The following is a 26,605-nucleotide window of genomic DNA, read 5'->3' as shown; positions in this document are numbered from 1 at the left end:
CTGGCTATATTCTGCCTGCTGAGTTCACGATAAAGGAATGCAGCCCGCTCTGCCCGAAACAGCCTATTACCCAACAAATCTGTCCTTAACTGCAGCTCACTCCCTCTACTTTCTCCTCCTCACACACTCCATTTATGAACTTGATTGACCCTAGACACCCAGAGTGTTAGGGTGGGCTTGAGCTCCGTAAAAACTTGCCAGGGAGTGTTGATTGTTGTAAAAACAGGCATGCCATTAAAACACCTCTCTCTAAGGATTTGAGGACACTGCTGTTGACGGTGGTAGGGATTGCTTCAAGGAGAAAGGCATTAAAAAGAATCAGTCACTGTTGTTTTATTGGGCCCATAAAGGTAACCTCCCCTTCTTGGACTTTTCAAAGTAAGCTTATGTGGACAGCCAATATTGTCTTTTCCTGGGAGAATGGTCAGCTCTGTCTAGGTTTCCACAACTTTTAAAAAATATATTTCTAGCAGCAGCATACATGTTAGTGGATGTCCAACAGGAAAAGCAACAGCTAATAAGAAAATGTAAAGTTTTAATCTTGGAGAGCCACAGAAATTATCAATTGAGAGTAAATGGAATTGTAAAAAACACAAAGGAAGTCCAAAGGACGTCTTCTCTTGTCACGTCATATCTGTGATTGACACAGAGAGCAACTAAATATGCATCCCTAGATAAAGACTATCTAAACCAAAATCCTCTTCTGATTTCCTTATTGAGATTACTTCAGAAAGAGGCTGACCTGAGCTCTCCGAAGGCTTCACACAAGTCCAACGTTTAATCTGGCTCATATCTTCTCAGCTGTGAATTCTTCTGGTGCGCCATTACGCTTGATATGGCCTCCACTTATTAAGTTGATTCAAACAGACAGACAACTGACCCTCTGCTGTCCTTATCCCCCCAAATCTGAATCATTACATCATCCAAAACAAGTTTACAAAAATAAATGTCCTGCTTTGTTGTAATGAAAGTCAGTAACCAAGCAAAAGCTCACATATGCACACTGACGAACTCACACAAACAAGACCACACGCACACTGTGTCTGGGTTGGTTCACTATTGACTTGGACAGCATCCTGATCAATCTATGTCCATTAGGACCCATTCTGTTTCCGGACGTGTGCTGTAGAGGACCTTTGTTACCATATCTTCGGCTATGACCACACAGCTTTATCCTATGCTCTAAATACTTTAGGACGGGCGTGTGGCTTGTGTCACATGGTGTTTAGCAGATTTGTGTCTAAACATGTGGGTCATAAGAGATCAGAGTTAATGCAGATGACTCTGCTTGGGGGAATGCGGGATCAATTCTTTAAACAGTCAAACCGCCAGAAATAAAGTGAGATTTCATGTTAGATGTTGTGACCACAAGCCGAAGAAAAAGGCTATCTTACTCTTTTGTTCAGCATGAAAATCAAGAAACACTTCCCCCACAAATGAGACAATGTGCCACCTTAAAACACACTGACCCACATGGTCAAACTCATTACAATATACAGGAAGATTTGCACAAACATATTCACTGAACAAAGACGCTGTCATGTCCAGAAACTCAGTGGGACAGGAACATTCATTTTGTTTTAATGGCACTGTTAAACCGGAGTCATGTGAGGCCAACGCCAATTATCTTCAGTCGCGCCGTTGTGGGGCTCAAACAAAAAGGGAAGCTTCTCTATCCCCACTGTTTTTAGCTCAGGAGATATTCAAGCCAACAGACGTGTGTGTCAATGTGCGTGCACACCTATGCATGGTGTTCAGGATGAAGAGAATAGGGGCTTGTGAGCTCAGACGATTTCCTGTCTCGTACCCGATCATCAGCACATACTGTATTCTTGGTGAGGCGCGACACAAAGCCCCGCATGCATCACTGCTTCACTATAGAGGCACCGACAGAGACTGCTGTGTAAATGTGGGTGTGAGTCGAGACAAAACATACTGTAACAAGACTTTTGACTATACATTTTCTCCTCTCTTTAGAGACTAAATGTACATTTAACGATGTCTACCCACTAAAATATTCTCAGGAAAGAGAAAAGGGAATCAAAATGATGGAAGCTGGCAAGGAGAATGAAAAAATATAAGTGGGAGAAGAGGGGGATCGAGTGAGAATGGGTGTAATGATGAGGCAGGAGATGAGGAGACATGAGAGAGAAAATGGTACAGGTGAGAAGCGGAGGTGATGGAAATGGATAGAAAAAAGGGAGAGATAGAGGCGGGAGATGAGGGGAGTCGACGATACCTTCTCAAATAGCCGACGAGGCGTAAAGAAGAGGAATTGAGAGAGATAAGAGGAGAGCAGTCTGTGCATGTTCAGCTGAAAGGGAAACTTTATTTTCTCAGTTAGTGGGCAACTGAGTGCCTGTCACGTGACTATACCCAACACCACTTCAACTTACACTAAGTCCCTCACAACAGTACTCCTCATGGCGCCGCACTACACATTAGCCGCATTCACACCGCGGGACTTTCCCTGGTACTTTGGTTCTTTAGTTCCGTTAGTACCAATAATGTCGCGTTCACACAGCCGGGACTACTCAGTGCCGGGAACTCTTTTGGCCATTTTCAGTCCCTGCTAGAGAGGTGGTACGAACCTGGTGATAAAAGAGTGCCAATTTCTATTCTATTTCTATTGGCTGGGCGAATCGCAAACCACGCCCCGTTAGACTCTGAATTTTTTTTGTTAGGCAGCCATTTTTTTCCCTCGCTACAAAACCACATCCACACCTGAGGGAGTAGTTTTTTTGTACTTTAAAGCAGTCATGACCACACGTACTACAACACCGGAGCGAACTCCATCATGTCTGAGGTCGGAAAGTAAACAAACGCCTCATGTACAGCGGGTGGGCTTTATACCCCCTCCCCCGTGTAGTTCTTCTTCTCTCGTTTTTTTTGTACTCGCCGTGAAGTGGTTTTGCGGCCTGCCAGTAAACCCAGAGAAGAAGAAGACGAAGTGATGTCAGCGTAATCTTGCCTCAGGGAAAGTACTGCGATTGGCACTAGCCCCCTGGCGGATTCAGTGCCGTGGCGGCAAGTCCTGCGGTGTGAAAGTGGCTAAGGATTCCACATCTTTTTAATAAGGTGCTTCATTTAACACTACATGGACTTTTCATAAAAGCAGCTGGGAATCGCTTGGTGGTAGCTGCTGTACTCTGTGTTGCAGAAAAACAGAATAAAAGTCAGGCATAAACTAAAACAGTACCAATCGAACGTGACAGCTTTACTTTTTCATAGATAGATTACTTGGTTCTATTCAGCAAAACAATGAACAATTCGGCTTTTAGGAAAAAAACTTCTTTCTAGCAAGAAGTAAAACAATGTTCAAGGTCAATATAACAATCAACTGTATGCACTATTGTATCAAACTGTGTTTGGTATATGAGAATGTGGAAAGAAATATAATTAAGGTTTAGTTTCAAAGGTTGATGATGAACAAACTGGAAGCCAGAGTCTACCAACTTTGTTACCAATAAATCCCCCCTCCAGGAGAAAAAGTAGAATTTCTTGTCTTCAGTCAAACAATCTCATTTCATGATCAGTCTTTTGAGGGAGCCTGGCTGTTCTTGGATCCCTCCCAAAAGAAAGGGCAGGGCCTACTGGTCGGTCCAGAAGGACGAGTAACATCAGCCATTGTGAGTCAGTCACAGTAGAGACTAGGGGAGGGTGTAACGAGATTCAACAGCAGACAAAACACATCACAACCTCAAGCACACGTTTATTAGGTCATATTTCCGAGACTGTCTCAACTTGGCTGACAGCAGAATTAATAAAGTGTACACAGGGCGTGTGTGTGTTCTGTGGGTGTCCGACTGGCCTTTGTGTCTGCCTAAGTTTACATAAGACATCCTGAGTCTGAATCAAACAAGGAGAGAAAGAACTGAGTTAAAACAAACATGCGGATGAGAGACAAAGCCAGAACTGTGTCCAAAGAGCTTGTCAGTGTCGTTACAGCAACAGAGCCCAGGACGAGGTAGAGCTTCGGGGAGGAGGGGGAGGAGAGCGCGGGGGAGGATAAGAACAGACATGGAGAGAAAGAAAAATACAGAGGGCGACGTGTTGGAGAGACAGAAATGTGAGCACAGAGGAAGAGAGATAAGGAGAGGCTGGTGGAAGCGGGGGAAGATGAGAGAAAGAGTGGTGAGTGAGAGGAATGCCAGAGACAAAGAGGGGAGGAGAGGAGAGGAGAGAAGAAGGACTAAATATATCAGCGGCTCGTTCAACAAAACATCGGGATTGAGATGAAAAGTCTTTAGCATTAAAGTGACTTATGCTAGAAGGCCTGAAGCTGCACACTTTTTGTTGTAAGCTCGCAAACGTATCGATAAGAGAATTGAGAGCGAAAACAAACTCCCTACAAAGCACCCATCATACACTACTGAGAAAGATAAATACAACTTGTAATTTAAGTTACACGTCTAAATATTGCTGTGCATGACAGACACAGCCTGGGCTGGAGGACACAATCATTGCAAGATGAGAAATGTTCTGCTCCCTGTGGCTTTAATTGTGTTAAATGTTATTTCCCCAGTCTGATTAGGCCTCCCCTCTGTTTCTATTGCATTTCAGCCTGCTGAATAAGCACCTCGCTCCCAGCACCTCTGCATTCTCAGCCATAGTGTACACATATATCACACCAATACTGGCCAGGCAAATGACCTGCCATGTTCCATTGCTCCCCAGGGACCACTGCCACTCATAACTCCCCAATCCCTCACTTATTTCAGCCACTCACCGCCACTTTCAAAGCAGATTGAAAATATAGCGGAGGCGTTATTTGAAAGCCATTATCGTACATTTGTTTTGTATATGCAAGCTAGGTCTTTCTGAAGTAGATGGCGTCTGTAATGATGCAGGAAGTGTGAGGATATATGGCATACTGGGAAATAAGGGTGCAAAACTAAATGGAGGAGAGACATTTGTGTTTCTGGTTTGCACCATTTATAGTTATATAGGACGCACACAGTAGCCATTTTAAAGTGTTTGATTTTATGAAGTGCCTGCTATGGATGCAAACCAAGTCAGCTAATGCCACAAAATAAAATAAATCAATATTATTCCTTAACGACTGCTGTCTTTATATAAAGCAGTTAAAGGAAATATTTGCACAGATCTTTCAGATATGGCCTTGTTTTCAATGTATTCTCTTCATCACAGCAACTGAGATCAAGCTTTTCCATTAGTCTGGTGTCTGAACTGACTTAATACAAGCAACCTCTTGTTCCACATCCAAATCACTCGGCACAGGGCAAAATCAGTTCTACAAAGCTCTGGAATTAAACCACAACCTAATATGTCTTTGGTACAAGTGGGCCTTGACCTATTATTTGACAAACGCTGTTTGATAATGGGATTCAGCACTAAGCCGGTCTCCATCGCAGCGCAGCAATCCACTTTCCTCTGCAGGTCAGCTGACCCTTTCCCTCGGTGTGCTGAAGGATGTGCTTGTATGATCTGTTCCGGCTTGTTAAAACTCGTGATTTCACAAGGGGGAAAGGTTAGGGCTCGCACAATGAAAGGAACCTGTCACCAGAGTCGTGCTTGTGACCTGTACTGACAATGAAACATCCTCAGAAGATCCCTGCTTCTTCCTCTCCTTTCTTTCTCTTGAGGAATACTCAAGGCACGACGTGCACGCCTCATTTGAATTACAATGGCTGTCTTAAACCCAGTAGCGAAACACTAACACACACATGCTAACAGTGGGGTTTCCAGCTCGTCCAGAAAAAAGTATGTTTAAAAATAAAAGAAGATAATCAAGAATGTGTGTGTCAGTGAGGAGTCATGCTTTACACCCTGACCTTTCCAAGGAAAGAAAGAAGTGAATTCATTTCTCCTGCCGTTGTTTGTTTGAAGCGCGAGGTAGCAATTATTAAAGCCTAATGAATAACTGGGACAAAACAAAGCACCGACACACTCTAGCCATTTCAGCTTTTCCCCCAAAAGGCCACATTAGCATCTTAAATGCAAATGAAACTCTTACTAGAAATGCAGACAAGTCGCTCTTGGGGGGAGAAAAAGAAAACACATTATTCCTTCTCCCTAACCTGTAGACTCAAGCAGTCTGCATTACAAACACAAGGCGAATTTAAGTGTCATTTATTTTTCCTGTACAGCCAAGAAAGAGGTAAAATAAAAATGTGCCTTTTGGGAAGCAGCTGCAGACGGTTAACTGTAATTTCAGTTTACCAGGCTTTATTTTTTACTTATCCCTCGGTAATGTCATGTGTCAGTCTGTCACTAAGTCATGGATATGCTGCTGCTACAAATGGGGCTTAACATGCACACTAGTACATGAAGCTTTTTTTTAAGCCCGGTCCCTTTGAAAGGAGGAGGGGTAAAAAAAAAGAAGAGATTTTTCGGAGTAAAACAGATAAACAGATTATGTAGGGTGACCAGTGACCACAACCGCTCTGACCACCACCAGAACCTCTTAAAGCTGTTATCGTGTCTAATAAGAGGAATACTGGAAAGCCTCGATTGCAGCTCCACAAACTGGACATTATTATTATTTTACAGAGCACACAACCACTCATCCGTCAATGTATGGGCTGCTTTGGTTGTGTATGAAACGATGGCAATGGGCCATGCTTGAGGTGCTAGGTCCCAAAGCGTGACTCCATTTGGCCTAGATCTGGCGTTGGAGTGAAAAGGCGCTGTGCAATGCCGCTAATGTGGGTCACTGTGTTGCCGGGTTGTGGCTTGTGCTCATTCAGGAACAGATATGAATGCGTGTACAATGAAAGCGTGCATGTGGGGCTAGTTAAAATGTACCCACTGTCTGCTTTCCAGCTGTGTGTGTTTCCTGTGCCAAGCTAAGCTCGTCTCCATTGTAATATGGTCTTGATTAGCAGGCCAGTGGCTGTCGTAGTTCCATGCCAGACTTATTCCAGCTATGAGTTTGTACTGGGGGTCCTTGGGGAGAAATTTGTCAGCCTGATCCACGGCTTGGACAAGACCCTCTCAGCCGCCTCATAGCATGAACATGACAGGACCCTATGAGAAGCAGGGAGGGGGAAGATGTATGGAGTTTGAAAAAGGACAGGGAGCTAGTAAGAGTTCCAATACGGTCTCCTGTGGTTGTTGAATAACGGCCAAGTATTTAAGCAGTAAATACAGATGAATGTGCACTCACACCAACACACTTGGCTCTCTTGACAGGAATAAACCCCAACAAGAACAACAGTGAAACAGGATCCTGAACCCATCTCCTGTAACTGTGAAGTCAACAGCCTGTTACTAAAACGTTCCCAGAACATCGGAAATAGGGGAAATATAGATTTCCTTGACAGCTATTGTGTCTCTTTAGCCTCTCAGAGCACGTCCTGCTCTCATGCACTAACTCAATGCGATCTTCTAGAAGTGGCACTAAAAAACGCATTTTAGTTTTCCTCTGTGACGCCAGCTTAAAAGTGGCAGCTCTCTTGAGTGGCAACAGGAGTACGATGGAGAGTTTGAAAGGAGACAGAGCATGTGGTGCAACAATATGAGGCACAGTGTATGCTGAGCAAACAGCACATTTTTCCTGCTCCACCTGTAACGTCTGCGCACGTACTAAACACAGCGAAAAGCATACACACTGCAAACAGACACAACATTGGAGCCAATGCACAGAGTAAACACAAACTGAAACACACACAGACGTGGGGCCGGGGCTTTACCACAGTGGCGCCGGGGCAGGGCAGGCGGCAGCAGCAGCTACTAATTAAGAGTGGTTGGCTGAACAGCTATAGTTAGGGCTAGAGCTGCAGGGCTGAGGAGAATAGGGCGACAGGTCTGACACGGTATCTGTGTGAGTGTGTGTTACTAGCAGCCCGCGGCTATAGGCTAGGGCCCCAGTTTAAGTATTGCTGACTCAGATTCAACGCTGCCTGTCTGGCAGCAATACTGCTGGTACAGCTGGGGGCTGAGCAATTTGTTTTTCCTGTCTGTTATTCTCTCCCGTTTCGCTCTTATAGTGTTTTACCCTTTGTTTTTTGTGTGCCTTTCAGTTTCACTTCCTCTTTTCATTCCCCCCCTTTACTTTCAAGCCTATCATTTACTGTCTTTCCCTCTTTCCTCTCTGCTTCCACACACAGTCGATGTAATTCAATAAGCTTTATTGGCAGTGAATGCGTTAGTGGAGCAGAGGTGGGGATTACAGTGGGATCAAAACAGGAAATACATTTGCTTTTAATGGTGAGCGACTGATAAACACTTCCTCAACAGTTGTACTCCAAATAAACCCTTTCCCCGTCTCTCTTTCGATCTAACTTTGTATTTGTTGCCACTTGTGGATACTGGAAGTGCCGGTTCTGCTGCTTCAACTGTAGTGAATCAAACTTGTTGGGCAACTTTGGGAACTAACAGCTCCACTGGTTAAGTGCAACTTGCTGTGAAATGTAAACACACACCGATTTAGAGAAAGAAGACGACCTGAGATGTTCTCACCGTCAACAAACTCAAGTATGTTTGCCCTCTCAAGCAAGAAAAATCATTCAGTGTATAGATTTCTTAAGAAGTATACACTAACTTCCATGTGCTGAACAAAATCTGTTATAATGCACTTTTTATGGTATTCATTGTATTAAAATAACTGCCGACCATATTAACATGAATTAAAAAGGGCCTTGTGACAGTGTAAGAGGCTTGGCCTAGGCCTTAGTTATTTAGCGTGCCAGCTAATCCTATTGTTGTTGTCTCTGGGGCATAAGTGGGGAGCTTGATGTTAAATCCTCTTTGTGTCTCATTTGCAGCAATCGAAGGCCTAAAATAACAACCCTTGACATCTAAGTGTAGACCAGTTTTGAAAGTGAAGTACCATCCTCATGCATACTATGAACAATTACTGAGGGTTATACTTTGAAAATCACATCAAAGAAGCCTTACATGCCAGAGCATTTAACTGTTTACCTATTGACTTGACTCAATGCCAATCGGCTGCATTCTCAGCATTTCTGAACAGCCACAAATGGAGAAGCGACATGGTTGACTTTCGGATGTATCAAACCGTGGGAAGGTTAAAGGTATGAGATCGGCAAGTTGCCATTCTTATGCACCAGTTCCTTTTCCGACTTCTCTTTCACACGACTGCAGTTCTCACACACACACACACACACACACACACACACACACACACACACACACACACACACACACACACACACACACACACACACACACACACACACACACACACACACACACACACACACACACACACACACACACACACACACACACACACACACACGTGTTTGCAGTCTAAACAGAGTGTTATGGGAGAGTGTGTCAGTTTATTGTTTGTATTTTCCCCTCTCTGTGTGCCCTGATGTTTACCTCTGCAGAACAATGGACTGGCCTGGGAAAACCTGAGCACAAGAGGTCTGATATGTGTGTGCATGAATGTTTCCAGCTTAGCATTGTAAAGATTAATGCAATTCCTTCATAGTAGTCTCCATGATACACAAAGCAAAGATTTTCACTTTTTAAACTACCATTAGGGTACTTTTCCCGTTTGGTTCCGTGAGTACCTCCTATTTTGTGTCCACACCAAAAAGAGTACTTCGTGTCGGGAACTTTTACCCCTATTTTTAGTGCCTGCTAGAGAGGTGGTACTATCCCGGGGAGAAAAAAGTACCAATTTCTATTGGTTGGGCGAATTGCAAACCACGCCCCGTAAAACTCTGAAAAGTTTTGTGAAGCTGCCATTGTATTTGCTGGCCATTATTAGCATTAGCCCCATGCACCAACGGAGAGAGACTAACTTATGGCAACACAAAAGAAAACATGGGAGCGGTGGAGTGATGAAGAGGAGTCGGCGTTCTGGCGATTTACTCTGAAGGCTTCAGTAGAAGCTGCTGGTGGGAGTCCCAGCAGCTTCTACTGAAGCCAGTCCCCAACTCCGGGGACTTCGGGTGGCAGTATACGCCGTGAAGTGGTTTGCGGCCTGCCAGTAAAACCAAAGCAGAAGAAGAAGAAGAAGAAGTGACGTCAGCGACTTCATTTGCGTAATCTTCCCTCAGGGAACTTATTCCGGTGTGAGCGCAATCTGTACTTAGTTCCATGGGGGTACTAAGTGCCAGGCACTAAGTACAGCAAAGTATTTGGTGTGAAAGCGGCTATTGTGGCATCTTTGAGCCATGTGAACAATTTTGATGTTTTTTTTAATCCTCTGGTCAAATATGTCTGTGGTGTTCAACATTTCGGCCAAAGGGAAGTCTAAATGTGCTCGATTCCTAAATGATCCGTCATTTCTATAAAATGTGTGTCGAAATAGAGTTTCTTTCTGTGACATTCCTTATGTTTACAGTTTGTTGACTTTTTCCGGCAGCACTGCCATTCATTCACCAAGCAAAGACATCATCTCTCCCGCACCTTGCAGAATCATACTTTACAATCATATCTATATATGTTCTTGGCCGCTGAATGTCATCTAAAAGCACCAATAGTAACCGCCAAAAGATTACCAACTTGTCAGAAGAGGTTCATCATTATAGATGTTCACACAATTGATCAGCACTATTAGTATTTTCGATATATATGCTTTTTGAAACAGCGTGAATTTAATGTTATTTCATCTATATATGGCTTTTTTTCACTGTGCAGCTAATGCACATGAGGATACCTATTCATAAAGATTTCCTATGGTTTGCATGTTTCAAAAGAGATCTAACTTATCAAACAACCAAATCAGCACAAACAAAGAAAACTCATTGTGTTTCATGATATGAGAAATTGTATCAAAAGAGTGTCAAAAAGCACAGCGTGTTATCATGAGTAAATGCTGTGTAGCTTTTCATTATGAGAGCTTGACACAGAGACAGGCAGACAGAGAGAGAACAGAGAGGCTTGCGCTGTGCCCATCCTCATGTTGGCCCTGTGCCAGGCCTGCTCCGACAGAGGAAGAAAGGGAAAGGGGGGGGGGGGGGGTGTTGCGAGTGTGTGTGGATGTGTGTGAGGGGGCAAACATTCCCCTGGCAGGATCTCCGGGACCCGGCGGAGGGCAGGGTTCAGCCGGTGAAGGAGAGGCTGCGTGCCCGGCAGTCAATTAGCGGCTCAAATTTACACAACAAATGGAGCTCCCATGGTTTCTCTAGCGCTCGCACACGCGCGCACACACCACTCATGAGTGTATCCACTCGGCGCTCATCAGCACACGCCGACGCAAGGTCAGAGAGACAGGGAGGGAGGCAGAGAAAGATAGAGTGAGAGAGAGAGCAGGAGGCCAGCTATCTGCTGGAGTGGTACTCAAAACACTCATTGGCTGTATCAGAAACACAAGCAAAGCCGCAGTAAGGAACCAAATATCTACTGCTGAATACAACAGCTGTCAAACCGACATGAATCTCCTTTTATCCTTAGAAGATTTAACAGAAAATAAAATGGTGTTCTGGATATGATTCTGGATTGATTGTTTAAGACAAAACCAGCTTAAGAAAAATGTCACTCTTCCCACCCACAAATGTTAACTGAATCTTCGTTTAACCCGTGAAGTTGCAATGTCTTAAGCTAGGTCATTAGCTCCCTCCGCTAATCTTGATCAGAAAAGCCTTAAACTTAAAAAAATGACTTTGTGTCTGTGTTAATGTGATGAATTGTGGTACTGTTGTTCTATTTTGCAGTTTGGCAGGATCAAATGCAAATTGTTTGAAAGTACCTCAGCAGGACGAGCCAGCATCATGCATTGGAGCGTACCAAATGAATCCAAAACAAAAATGCACGTAGCGGGTTGTTAATTTAACTGAGCTGGCATCAGCCAAATATGAACTGTGTATAAAATGAGACACAGTGTAAAGCTGATGTGAGGCTACACAACAGCAAACTAATAATCAGCTTGTTGAAAAAAAGTTAAAGAAAAAGGAAAGAAAAAGGAAAACCCTGGAGAAAAACAGTCAGGCAGAAGATACAGGGCAGGAGGAACAAATATCTCTTTCAAACATTTAGCTTCACCTACAACCCTTGTGGAAAAAGAAATTCCATGTCAGGGTGATGTGTGAACAGGAGCTAAAGTCAATACTGTTAACTCAATAAAGTCGATCAGGCAATACCCCCTGTCAAGACCTGGCAAAATTCCCTTCAATCTTTCTTTCTTTGCAATAAGCGCATGAAAGACAAATACATATTTTCCAGACCAGGCGAGCAAAAGGCTCAATCCCACTTCCATGTAGATCGAGTGAACCAATCACAAGGGTGGTGACAGATTTTATTCTGCGAGCAACAGATGCTCAATTCAAAATCTTAGTCAAACACTTTTGGTTATACAAAGAAATCAGAGATCCACTGGCTCTGACATTGCAGTAGTTTAGGTCTTATGAGTAAAACAGAGGAGGTTTAAAACAAATCAAGGCAGGGAAAGGAAGAGAACATAGCTCTGCAATGACCCAGATGATGTTACTACTGTCAGTGTGAAAGGGTCAACATATGTTATCAGCTCCGGGTTTATGACTCTGCTGTCTGCAGGTCCAGAAATAGTCGTCTTTGAAAATGAAGGGTAAATGGAGTTTACGATAACGACTGTACACCTCAGTTAACTTTCTACAACCTGCCTATGGTACATAATGGTAAATACCATTGTTCCTTATACTTCTATCCATTTCTGACTCCTACAAAGGGGGACCTGTTGCCTTAACTTTTCACAAGGTGACCAGAAAAATAAATCTTACGTTGGTTGGTTCGTCTGTTTTGTTGAATCTCCAGTGTAAATATGATTGTATTTGGCTGCCACTCAAATGTGATAACATTAAGATCACAGAATGAAACAAGCTCTGCTAGGAAAGTGTGTATGAATCTGCAGCAGAGGACACTAGGTCTTGTATGAATGCATAAGAAATGTATTTGTATCTTTATGTTAATTTGTGTAAACATCTGTTGCCCCTGTATACAATATATATATAAATGATACTTTGGATACTGAAGCCTAAGACAGGAGACAGAAGTTCAGGAGACAATTTGTCTCCCTGTACTTCCCCTTCTCCTCCCAACCATCTGTCATTCTCTGCAATTGACATTCAGGTGAGAACTGTCTTTTCTGCAGACGGTGTGCGAGTGTGTGTGAGTGTGTGTATGGCAGGGAGCTCGGCAGTTACAGTGGAAGCAGCCTGCCAAAGTTAATGGGAGAAAGACGTGCGACTCTATACTGCTGTTGATGAGGTCGTATGAGTTTTGGAGTGTGTGTACGTATCTCATCACCGGCGGGTCGGCTCACTAATGTGAGCGTCCCTCTGCCTATCCGCCCTCAAACCCACTCTATCCATTCATCTCCCTGCCTATACATCAATCCATCAGGGACAATTATTGGTGAAGAGACCAGTGGTAAGTGGATGAGAGGTGACCTGCGCCATACAGCAATCAAACCCCAACTCCTCTCTCTCTCTAACCCTCTCTTTATCTCTCTCTCTCTCTCTCTCTGTCACCCTCCCTTTCCCTCACCCTCCAGCTGTGCTCTGAATAGGCCCTTAAATCACTCGGCTCGGGTTCTTTGATTGGTTGACCTCTCTGCATGATTAAACAGCCATTTTCATCACGTCCTCCATAGGAGAGTGACAGAATGAGAAAGAGGGAGATAGGGGGAGAGACAGACACGCTGATAAAAGAGGGTGAGCAAGCACGACCAAATGGGATCTCACCACGCTGATGATGACAGACATTTGGATCAGAGGAGGGGAAGACTGAAACTCCACTGAGTGCAAGCTGAGGTGATCATCACCTGAAGGTAAATCACACATTGTAGCTGGCAGACTGCTACTCTAATCACTAGGGGCAATGACAACGGCACCTAAAATCTATATGACAATAAATGGTTGACTTTGGCAAATGTAGCGATAATCCTATTCATATATAAATACAATCAATATCATCTAGGGGGTTATAATGGTTGTAATGGTGGTTGGATTAGAATTTGACTCTATTTACCTCTGCACTACGCTGCAGGCTTATTTGTTGGACACATTTTTGTAAGGTGTCCGGTTGTCATTGATATTCTCAGTTTTATTAGATTTAAAAAAAATGTATAAATAATTTGTGAATAGCCATCAAAGTGGTGGTAATTCGATAAATATGGTTTAAAGCAGTTACCCAGAGCAGTTGCAGTGAGTTAGCGGGACGCATAAGGTAAAAATATATGAAACAAGCTGTTTTATGTTGCCATTTCGTTTTTGCATGGGGTCCGTTTTTTGTTCCAAGCAATTCAGAGATTGTGATGCATCTACGTAAGCTAACAAGATATCACCAGGTCAAATAATAACAAATAATTGCAGAGACCAACAGACCATAACACTAATTCCTTGAAATCACCAGACTAAAGAGTAAGGTAGTTTAATTTCCTCCTCTTCCGAGAAACCAAACTTTTCGTCCGATAACATCGCCGCCCCTTCTCACATCTGTTGGGCTTCGAAATAATAAAAGCTGTAAAGCTGGTGTGGTTGGGGTGGCACAAGCAACAGCAGCTGTTCCAATGCTGCGTTCACTCCTTAATTAAAGTTTGACTCAGTTTCTCTTGCATTTTTTGTCATCCTTCTTTCCCCATGCATGCTCATTTTCTCCACCCTGCCTTACAGACTAGAGCGTCTCTCTGAAACATTATTTATTATTCTTTGGTGCGAGCTGCCTTGTTGCTGTTCTGACTTAGCTAGTGCTGCCAAGTTCCCTCCCTTCACTCCTCCGTTGTCTTCCTTCTTTTCCCTCAGCCTTTTTCTGGCCGAGGTGCAGGCTCTGGCATCATTTTGTTCAGATTTCTCCAATCCCGCCCTTTCACAAATCTAAAACGCTCTAGGCTTTTATGTTGATGCGGCTACAAGCAGACTGGGAGACGGTCTACTTTTGAAAATGTGTCTGTGCTGTGGCCAACTTTGACTGCAGCCGTGATTGCCGAGGGCAGGATGAGGTGTGCCTCTTCAATGAGCTAAAAACAGCCTGTGCCGTGCTGTAACAGCAACACAAGTGGCTATGTCTCTTATTTAGCAGTTTGGGTAAAGGAAGAGTCCTGCATTCCTAAGCATGTTTCAGATAGATGTAACCTTTCTTGTTCTGATCTAAAATTAATCAATGGTTGTATGCCATTGTTCTAAAGCTACATTCCTTGTAGCCTTAAGTGCCGGTTGGACAAATAGTATCTGTCATGTGTCAGAGGAGGCAGGGAGAGAGAGGTGGCTGCTTCACCAGGGGCCATGTCACGCTGATCTCAAGAGCCAAATGAGCTCACACTTAGGAACATCAGAGAACCAAGCCCCTCCACCAGAACAGTTGCATTCCTGAACATGCAATGGGAACCAAGGGAATCATGGATCTTGGTGAGACAGGGGTGGGAGGACGATCCGAGGAAAAGAAAGGAAGCAGCTCCTCCCAGCTGCCATTCATCAGCACATCAGACCAGTCACAAGTTACACACCCCATTTCATTTGGAATGCGGTGGCCCGACAAGAGCTGAATGGTATCGCATTCCTTCGATGCTGGCTGCTTCGTCACATGCTCGGCTGCCTTAGACACACCAGAAAAGTCTAACAGCTGAGAGAACAGACTCGCTGGGGGAAACTAAAAAACCTGTCAGGAAACGACCAATGAGCAACACTTAGGACGCTCTTCGCTACCTCTCTTCTATTGAGCGTATTTCACTATTTGACGGCTCTTGGTAGAGGGAGAATAGGTCAGGGTCAAAGGTCACCAGGCACAACTAGAGCCACCATGAGACAGCAATGTGTAGCTCACACTCACCTAAATGCCCCTCCCCCATGACGCAGTGGTAGCTCAATGGTTCACCCAAAGCTGGGCGAAAAGCAACACGAGGGCCCTGGCAATAAAAGTTCTAAGGACTCCCTCCAACTATAAAGCAGGGATCAGTGTAACCTTTGACCTCCCCATAACGCTCCCCTCCTTTCAGTTTTGAGGCCTCCTCCTCCTGCTGCTCTTCTTCTATTTCTGGTTACAATTGACACCCCCACCCCCCTTTAGCCGATCCTCCATTGTCTAGCCAGGAGGACTTATTCCCAGAGTGCCCCAGCTCTGCTTGCCTTTACTCTGCAGGGGGATCAGGAGGGAGAGACGACTTAAAAGCACCCCCGGGATGTCGTTGGAGTACGGAGGTAACCCAGGTCTGCTAGAAGAATTAGGCTGAGTCGCCACCAGTGTTCTACACAACATGCCGTCGAGTGGTTTTCTCCTTAACAAGCTATGTAAGGGAGGAAAGGGAGGGAAACAGGTTTTATGGTCCTAGAGCACATGTTTCCACTGAGGGAGTATAGAGGGAAAACAACCGGTCTTTCAGGAGCATCCCAAAACATTTGTCTAATCTTGTTGGATGTTTAGCAATGCCTTGAAGGTAAAGCTTTTAAACATGATTTGAGGCCATTTCGAGGCCGCCTATGAAATGTTATCATGAGCCTCCTAATGCCACTAACCTTTGCAACGTTTTTGCATACATTTGCATGAGTTTGGGGTAGTATAACTGGGAAACTGTTGCGCCTGTCAGTACAGAAAAGACAGTACATGTGTCTATGGTCGACATGCTCTGCAGTGGCACAATGCCAACACACAAAGGAGGCCAGGCTCGGCGGGCTACTCATCACTTCTCCCTCTTAACCCTTTGAGAAGAGCACAAAAGAGGGAGCTGACAAAGAGACAATGGAAAGAAAGGGGAGGTAGTAACGGAAGGTATTCTTTACTGCTTCAGCACGGTTTTATGGGGAGTTTCAGACCTCAAACTGTAATTTTGCTCCACAATAAGCGTGGGATTTTGGATGCCAGAAGTCCTAACAATTTTTCAGGGAAGAACATAACACTGAGATTAAGGGTTTGTTATTCCTGTTCCAGTTATAACTTGTTGGCTGTTATTTTTGTTAACACCAATCATTTGATCAGGGATACAGTTTCAAACAAAGTAATACTTCTTTCACTCAGAGCTTAGAAAGGTTTTGAGTTGGCCAAAACCTGACATGTCCAACTTGGCCCTGCTGTGAAAAAGTGGCTGCTGAGAGTTTTAACGTGGGGGGGGTGAGAGACTGGGAAGTGGTCCAAAGTGATTTAGGGCTAATGCTACTCAAAATCTACCCTTCTTCTTGCAGCTGAAGTGGGATCGCATACTGGATTTAAGATGGCTAACTGCCCATTCTGTGTGCTGAAAAACCTAAATGTGTTTTTATGTGAAGTGTCTGCCTACGAAGACTTCACCAAACACACACACAACAAACTAGTCAGAAACAGCAGCCCACATCTCAACAGCCACTGATGGAAAACAAATTAGTGATAAACAAAATGAATAAATGAGCACTTATCTCCATCTAGTAAAAACACATGCAGGTGCTGACATCAGTGTGTGGTTTATGAACCATGATGGAGCATGCATGTACACGCATGTATACACACACGCATGTATACACACGCACACACACACGCACACACACACACACACACACACACACACACAGACACACAGACACACACACACACAGACACACACACACACACACACACACGTAACTGAGGGAGCATAGAGAGAGTGAAACTTGCATGTGGTGTCCAACACACACATGCACACACTTTCCTAAGGTCCACCACCGCCTTAGGGGCGACAACACCACACTGCTGACCTCTCTGGAATAAGTCACCCTTCCTTCCGCTAACATGGGAGCTGTTGTTGGCTACTTCCCCACACAGCCATAGTAAAAAGGGGCCAGACAGGCAGCTAGCTGATTCATAGGCGAGCCCACAGGCCATGCTTTCCCTGGGCAAGTGGCTCTCTTCAAAGACCCGCCTTCTATTAGTCTTATTTACAGGGCAGGGAAGAATAGACCCCCTAAATTATTTAGGATTCCCCTTGGTAAATAAACCAGAAACCAGGATGGTGTGTGTGCGTGTGAGAAAGGGGGAAAAGGGTGGAAGACAGGAATGAAGAAGTGGGAACTACAGACACAAGGAGGAAAAAATAAAAAGAAGCAAGCAATTATGAGTTGCTGCACCATTAACATTAATCCCGACAATAAATGGCTATGTGCCTGTGTAAACTCTTCCCCGTTTCATCTCATTCTCAGTGGATAGTGTTACCTTACATTAAGCACAAGGAGTCCCCCCGCTCGCAAACACATTCACAAAGCATCCAGTAAACCATCGTCCTGCGTGCACACCGATACTGCTTATCGCAATGCAAATACATGCTCGCACACACACACACACACACACACACAGTGCGCTGTCTCCCTCTCTCACACAGTGGTTCTCATTAACAAGCCAAACATGCCTGAAGAGGCAGACAGACTCTAGTGAGCACAGTAAACAACCAGTAGGCACCCCCATCTAAACTGAGACTATCTCAGCATCAGCAACACACACTTTCTGCCAATGATACCGATGATACCGACAGGCTGGGCCGGATGCAATATACTCAAAGATCTGCTTTTCTTCCGTTCTTTGCTCAGGGGGAACAAACATTGGGTATGAGTGATGGCACTGACAAAATCCAAACATTTGTAGGCGCTGCTTTATTCTGACACAGCAGAAAAGCAATACTGTACTGACACCATATCATGTACACTCACACTTCAATCAATGCAAACACTATAGACCATGCTCATATATTGCACATTACTTTTAGATTTTTTTATGAAGATTGCTGAAGATGTGCCCAATAGATCCTGATAGATACCCAGATATTTTTTTTTATTAAAATGAAAATAATGAGTCCTGTCTACAGCGCACCATTAAACAGCTGCCCATGGCTTCAAGGTAAATTAAATATGTAAGCAATCTGTGAATCTGCTTCCCCAACACACAGTTATTACTTATTAGTTAACAGGGATGTTTAAAGACTGACCTGAGATACATATGCAATAACAATAATACTTAGTAAACAATAATACAATACAACGATATTTGAAGACTAACTCTACAGAAAATAAATAAGAACTAGAGACCATCTTGCAATGAGATCACATCCAATATGATGCAATATTGTTCCAGGGTCATAAAGTTCCTACCTCCAGCACCCTGGGACCACACCCATCTTTACACTCCACCTTCATTTTGATCTCACCAACACATCTCAGTGTTTTCCATTCATTTGCTTAGACTGTGGCCCAAGAAAAATATTTTAAAGAAAGGAATATAAATCACATGGCAAAATATTCCGAACCTCTTCTGTGGTCGTTTCTGCTACAGTAAGTGTCTCCATTTGGCCACACACAAAGTGAAAACAAGCAGTTGGTTAGAAGAACACAAATTACACAGGAATGACCAGATAAACATAAAGTAGTCTACTCCATGCCACCCGCCCTGCCAGCTGTGCCCCTTAAGCCCCGGATACACCAAGCCGATTTGGTGTGTCCCGCACCGTCGTGTCTTTTCGGCCACCTTTTTGTCTGGGCAATCGGCCAAAGGCTACCGGTCAAATAAATCACTCGGATTGGTTGTTCAGCTAGCGAATCAGTGCATGAGAAGCGAAACGGAAATGAGGGACCCAAACAAACTATTAAGAAGGCAAATTTGAGATTTCATTTAATTCCAGCTCTCGACACAGGTTCGGGACAGCCCCATGAGCTTCTCGCTGTAGAGTGAAAATGGAACGCACATCGCACACGCTATTTGTTGAGTTATCGCCGCTCGCGCATGCGCAGTTCGTACATGCTACTTGGCCGTCGGCTGAAGTCTTTGCGGTGTGTTCCAGTGCGACTGTTGGCCAAGACGCAGGAGACGTGAGGCGACACAACACAACAGTCGGGTCCGTCTGTGTGAGTTCTTTGGTGTCAGCTTGGTGTGTCCCTACCTTAAGACTTAATATTAAAGAACACTACAGATGACAAGTATAGTTGTTGTCTTGTGTTACAGGAAGGAACTGTGACTTCCTGATCAATTGCAGGCCTCAGCTTTTCTTCACAGGAGGAAATGCAACAAGAGAAGACATTTTCTTTTTATGTCCACAGAAATCGGGGACCTGAGCTGCCTCTCTGAGTCAGGACAGAATGCTGACGAAAGCATTGGCATGCCGGGGAGGAAACCTCATATGCTGGGGCCGTAGCCACTAGCTGTGTTATGTGGTGGGATTTCTGCAGAAGGCCAGAAGTGGTCAGAAGTGGTACCGCGGTCAACACTGCATTGTGGACCTTCAGGCAGAACCATCAGGACGACTGTAACTCAATCTCAGTGGTGACGTGCCAGAGGACTGAGGGTCAAACATAAACCAATGACGATGTTTCTTTGGCTTGGATGAGAGCCCATTCCACAAATTATGAGATTGTCAAATGATTTTACAAGACAATAAATCAAATACCGTGTTCCCGTCAATAAAACGAAGTGCCCTACTTAAGTCAATCACGGTTTTACATGTCAACCGAACTAATCAACAACTCTTTGAACAAGAAGGAGAACATGTTAATTTGGTTCCCCTACAGGCGGCACAGACTACAGTGGAGTTTATTTTCAATTTGCAGCCAGATTAGCAGGCATGTTTTTGATACTGTCAGAGCGGCAGAGATTTTTTTTTCTATTCCAAGTCGCCTTGAGTGAGTGGCCTTTTTAGTGCCTGCTTCAAAAAGCATCCCCCCGTACCCGAGCAGCTGTCACTTTCAGCAGGCACTGTGGAAGATGGAAGCGGGGGAGGGGTCCTTTGAAGGAATGGTTAAAAGTGGGCGATAAAAATAAACTGGGAGAGGAGAAAATTAATTATACATAACAGACAGTTCACTCGGATGAGCACGGCGGAGACAGAGAAACTGAGGCTGCTTCCTTTAAAGAAAATAAAAAGCCATTTTCTGCTCTTCCACCAATGTGGTCATACTTATTTGGCTACATCGTGAAGGGAGGGATGCAACAAGAAATTGTTGAAAGAAGGTCAAGGCATCAAACAATTAGGACATGTCTTTCATTTCAAATTCTCCACACTAGTGCTCATTTCATGCCTCCGCTCTAATTCAGGCAGTTTTCTGAGTACACCAAAAAGAAAACTGCGAACCCTGAGCACATTCTTAAAAACTGTGATGAAGCTCGCAGATAGCCCAGTCTGCTTTTAAATTCCCGTCTGATTGGCACTGATGAGGGTTTATGCTGCTGGCTCACCTGCAAGCTCACCTCTTGATATGATTCGTAATGCACCAGCACTTTGCAGTTCAACACCGCCCACCGACTCTCAATCCCAGCGTCTTATTCGGGCCAAATGGAGGTCATTCCTATTTGAGCAGTCAGTCAAGACAGGCCCGCCAGGTATTGGCGAGAGAGTTTATTTCATATTAAGGCTTGTCGGCTAGAGAGGTGTTAGCACTATGAGGGGTGTGTGTGTGTACGACAGGGCCTTCGGGTAGTGCCCTGCCCTGTTGGTCCCTCTTTAGTGCGTTTTAATATTGCTGCTGCTGTGTGGCTCCTAGCCTCAGGGCGCCAAACAAACCCCAGAGAGACCCAGTAGAAACACTCAAAGAGAGAGAGTGAGGACAGGACAAGGCTCAGAGAGGGAGGGAGAGGGCACAACACGGAGGATGCGAGTAAAGAAAAAGAGGAAGGAAGTCAAAATCAAAACAGACTGAGTTGAGCAAAAGGCACAGGAACACGGACGGAATAATACACGCTCAGTCTGAGCAGAGCGCCAGCAACGCGGCTAACCTCTTTAGCAGGAGTGACACAAATGAAAACTTATGTAATAAAAACACGCCATCTCCACCGGCTATGATATGAAAGCAGATATTGCATTACAGCGCTGCCTTGCCAAGGAAGCCCTCGATCACACATGGGGAGAGAGTTTAGACCATGGCATACCCAACAATTCAGAGATAACCCCTGTATCCGTTTGAGAAGGGAACCTTTTTCCGTTGTATTATGCTTCTTCATGCACTGAGACAAGGCGAGACATCCCCAAAGAGATTTACTTTAGAACTTAAAGAAACAGAAAATGGGACTTTAAGACAGCTGGGGATGCTGGACAGAGGGAGAGGATGATGATGATAATAATGGAAGAGTCTTACATGTGGATGGTCTCAGGGAGGAGAGAACAAGCATACAAAAAAGTGTAGGGGAGAGGAAGGGAGTGTTGAGACAGGTCGGAGAAATGAAAGTAAGAAAAAGGCGGAGCGAGAGGTGTGGGGGAGGCTGGAGGTAGAGAGGGGGGAGAGAGGAAAGAAAGCCTGAGTGGCAGCATAAGTCTGGAGGCAGGAAAGCGGCAGAGAGAGATGGCGAGAAGAGGAAATGCCTAAACATGAGGTTGTCACACTGGTTTGAAATGTCGAGCAGTCAGGGAAGCTGGAAAAGGAGCTGGATTTTGCATTCTAGCAACACACACACAGACACACACACACACACACACACACAGCAAGCGTGAACACAGTCCATATATCGACTCGGGGCATGAAAGCAATGAATCACCGTACGGCATACCCTGAAGAATACAGTTATACACTTAAAAGTCTGTTCATATATATAAACAATTTCAATGACCCAGTGAAGTCATTTTTCACTCTATCTGAGGAGGTCCCATGTGAGCGTGTTGGAATTTAATTGAAATGTCCTCATTTAGTTCTCTTTTTTCTGAAATCCCTTATTGGACAAAACTTTTAGGGGCCAAGTCAAGATTCAGTTTTCACTTGAGCTCACAGCTCTTCTGTTTTGTCACCCATCTACAATCTAATTAGAGCTTAAATATGCCACTTGCTGAAAAGACCGGAGGAATGCGACGGGGGGCGAGCCACACAAAGGCCGGACCGGTGGGGTGCAAAGTGCACATGTCAGCTCGAATTCCAAAGTTTGGACATCACAGATTTACCCTTCACGGCAGCAGCCAGAGCGGACAGGGCAGACTTTCAAAATGACACTGCTGCTCTATTGTGGGGGCAGATCTGTATCATAATTAGGGAAGATTGAGGCAAATTGCTTGTAATTTTCTGGCTGGGTTGCCAGCTTTCATGTGAAATACCATGCAAGGTCAGAGTTTTGCCAAACATAAATTGTTTTCTGAAGAGCCCAACGGTATAAGGTGGGAGCTTTTGAAAAGCCATAAAGGGATATCTCACAGACTTCCAACTCTTTTCCTATTTAAGTCCATTACAATGGTTGTTTGGACATGTCTCAACATGTACACATATCCTAATGATGGAGAGTTCACCACTGATTAATCACATGAAGTTTTGTTTCTTTTTGAACGAGCAAACAAGAGTACTTTGTCATTTTACACGTATGTAAGCTAAATAAAACCTGATTACATAGTGTTTGGACAAAGAGAGGCATAGCTATGTTTGGTCACATTGCTACCACTCCTTCTTGTCAGTCACACACTCGTGAAAAGTAAAGCTTGTTTTGAAGTTAGGTGCACCTCCTATGAGTGATTGGTGAGATGTTAGCCTGTCCGTGGTTGAATGATGTGAAACTGTGACTGGGCACCACCTCTTAAACAAACACTCATGTCACACGGTTCAAATCCCGCATCATTTAAATGTGAATGCTGGTCACTAAATTTAACTGTCAATGAGAAGCTGCTGCTTGACTGAGCATGGTGGCTAAAATTGGGTCATGTCACTTATGATAAAGAGTTATCATGTTAGTCACAAAACGCCTGGTGGTGTGACACGAGATAACTAAACCAACCAGTATCACTAGGATATTAATTATTATGTCTTACTAAAATGCAGAGTAGGACTCTTACTTTAATATTAAATGAACATTGCAGTGTTTTGTGTGTGTTAAAGGCTCTAGTCTGGCCTCACTCCCTTCAATTTCCTCCCAATAAAAAAGGTTAAAATGATGTCTAAGCCCTTGCTCATCTAATATGATTCATGAATACATGTTTAGAAAGGGCTGTAAATGAATTCACGTGGCGCGCGGGGTCGGGGTGGGTAGTCTAATTTGGTTAACCAGGATTTGATTAAAAAATAAAAGTGAGGAGAATCCGATAGAGAGCAATGAGAGCGTTTTCAATAGCTGACAACCAATGCGCACTCAACACACCCACAGCCAGCCTCACCACTCCATCCCTGCTCAAAAGGGGAATTCAATTGCTGTCGTATAACAAAGCTTACAAATTGCCTCTCATTTCGTTAGCAGATTAACGCTCTTTTCACACAACGCCAACACAATTTCTAATTATTTCAAAGCTAATAGGTGAATCGATTTTTTTTTTCTCTTTAAACCAAGCACCACGTCCCCCTGGAGAAATCCAACACAACTCCTCCCTTAGGTCCATTTAGGAAAAGCTAGGGCAGGAAACATAAAAATGTGGAGAAAAATCAGTAAACAAGCATGAAAGCAAATGTTTAATCTCACAGCCATGCAGCCTCTTGTAGTCTCCCCGGACTATTTATCCAGGCGACAGTAAAGTGTCAGCTGTGTGAATACCTGTAATTATGTATGATGGTGGAGGCATTCCTCCTCTGAGGCTATGCAACAGCCATACGCACCCTCAGCCAGATAAGCCCGCTAGCTACTCCGTGTCAACAAACACTCGTCCCGGAGGTTTCTTTTATTACGAGAGTCCACATATTACTGCAGGACGAAGCTTTTCCATAGCAGAAAAGTCTGTTTTTACTGCAGCCAACGCACTCCAACGAGCCATAAACTCACCTCACTGCACCAAACGCGAGGTTACGCGCACAAATACACAAACATGTCCTTAGTTTCAAGCGCCAGGTGCTTCGGGCGAGATAATTCAAAAAATAAAGGACAAATTAATAAAGTTAGAAAGCTTAAACCTCGTTCGGCTCCCAAATATATCCACAGTTTAACAGTTTGGTGTGGATAAATCCGAATGGTGGTCACACCGGGGCACACATACAGCACACGGCTAACACAAACACGAGTCTCCACACACCAACACACACCTAAATAACTGCTTATTACAGATATTCTGCAAATACATATCATGTGTTTTTTCACGCCTAGGTTTGGTACGAGCCTTCAGCTCCTCAAACTCGTGGAGAAACCAGACTCCATGAAGGGAGAAGCGTAGGGAGAAGCGGGGGAAACAACGACAAACTCACCGCACGGAGCAATGTAGCGAGAGAAAAAACATGTAACCTAAATATTTCCACCGGCTCCAGCAAATCCTGCTCTTTCTACACTAGAATATAAGACGTGCACCGGAGTTTTCACGGTACTTACAGGTTCAAGTGATCCGAAGGTTAGATATCCTCGCCATGGTTTTAAATTCCAAAACTTGGGGACATTCCTCTCTGGTGTCGGAGGTGCTCTCTCTGCGGCGGCTCCCTGCGTGTGAATGGAGAGCACAGGAGAGGAATGCACTCCGGCTGTGGGAGGAGGAGGGAGGGAGGGAGGCTGCGGTACCGTGCCGAGCCCATAGAGGGCGCCCCGGGGCCGAGTCCTGCTGTGATGGGGAACGTGTTCATATCTCACACGGTGATACAATTATCACTGATATAACATTTCATGACCGTATTTTTGCCATTGTTAACTTTCGTAACGTCGTATAAGGGACATTTCATCTTCATAAAGCTACATCTGTGTTTATATATTGGGTTTTCAGATTATTAAGATCAGGTGTTTGACTAAGATGAACATTTTTTGACTTGATTCTATAAATTGCTGAAAACATTTCTCTGTGTTGGAATCCAACAGACACTGGAATGGAATGGCTGCCATACTCTTAATGTTTTCGCTGTATATATACAGTATTCATATTCTTGGGGAAAGTGAGAAATGGCATTTTGATCTCCCTGTTTGTATCAGACACACAGAGAAATTAATTTAACACCATATAACCTTTTATTTTACTTATTAATGAATATTATAATGTGTTATGTTTAATTATTAATTGACTTTATATGTATGTCATGGTTTCATGTATTGCTATGATTCAAAGTGTTTTGTTAAAAAAAAATAAGCACTTGTTGTCTTTTACTGTGCATATTGCACTGATACTACAATTATCTTTGATATATCTAAGTTTAACAAGACTTGAAAAGTTAGAGTAATTGTACAAATAAAAAGGAAATATATTTGTTATAATTTATACAAAAACGTGTTTTTCTTAGTACCACTTTTTGACACAGATCACATGACACTATTCAAAAGACCTTATGGGAGTCTCACATTCACTGTGAAAACACTCCCTGAAGTGATCATTTAACTTAACACAAATGTCTGTCATCATAATGTCTAACGCTGTGCGATAAAAGTACAGTGAGTTCTCTTTAAAATACAGTATAGAGTTACCACTCAACTCTAGCTTGGGGCCAATTTCAAAAGTAAAAAAAACAGAACCAGAAACAAAGTTAAAGCCCATTACCAATCCTTTAACTTGTTTAATCAGTAAAGTGTTCAAAACAGCAGTATATTACCTGTCATCATCATCATCACAAGAGAATTAAAGCCTTTCACAGTGAACGTTTGTTTAAAAAAACAAGGTCACGTAAGAAATGGACAACAGCAAGGCAAAGTATTGAGAGTGGCGTATGGGGAGAGAGAGAGGATGGAAACAATTATTTGCAGGACAACTCTGTGATGTTATTAGCAAGTAAAGTCCTGAGCGAGACAAGTGTGGTGGTGCAGATTAAAGGAGGCATGCAGGTTACATTTAGAGCAGAAAAACATCCAAGATACATTTACAGTGGATGGTGTTTAAAATAGAAAATGCCCTGGGATATGATGGCAGACAGATTTGGTTGTGAGTTCCCCAAAACAAGGCAGGCTCCTAATTAAATGAGGAGGCCCCGGGCCT

The 26,605-nt window shown here is 43.9% G+C and overlaps 1 protein-coding gene across 2 annotated transcripts in view; it reads right to left on the bottom strand.

Annotated features, from left to right (window-relative positions):
* The window catches only part of plxna1b (plexin A1b), a 185,604-nt gene extending 160,451 nt beyond the window's left edge, over positions 1-25,153 (bottom strand). For both annotated transcript variants that reach the window (XM_079684908.1, XM_079684909.1), the window contains exon 1: positions 25,030-25,153. The gene's annotated coding sequence lies outside the window, so the exon portion shown is untranslated. The remainder of the gene's footprint in view (positions 1-25,029) is intronic.
* Positions 25,154-26,605: the final 1,452 nt, after the last annotated feature.

The sequence above is a fragment of the Notothenia rossii genome (genome assembly GCF_949606895.1).
Source record: "Notothenia rossii genome assembly, chromosome: 5".
NCBI lineage: Eukaryota > Metazoa > Chordata > Actinopteri > Perciformes > Nototheniidae > Notothenia > Notothenia rossii.
This window is presented reverse-complemented; position numbering and strand designations above follow the sequence as displayed.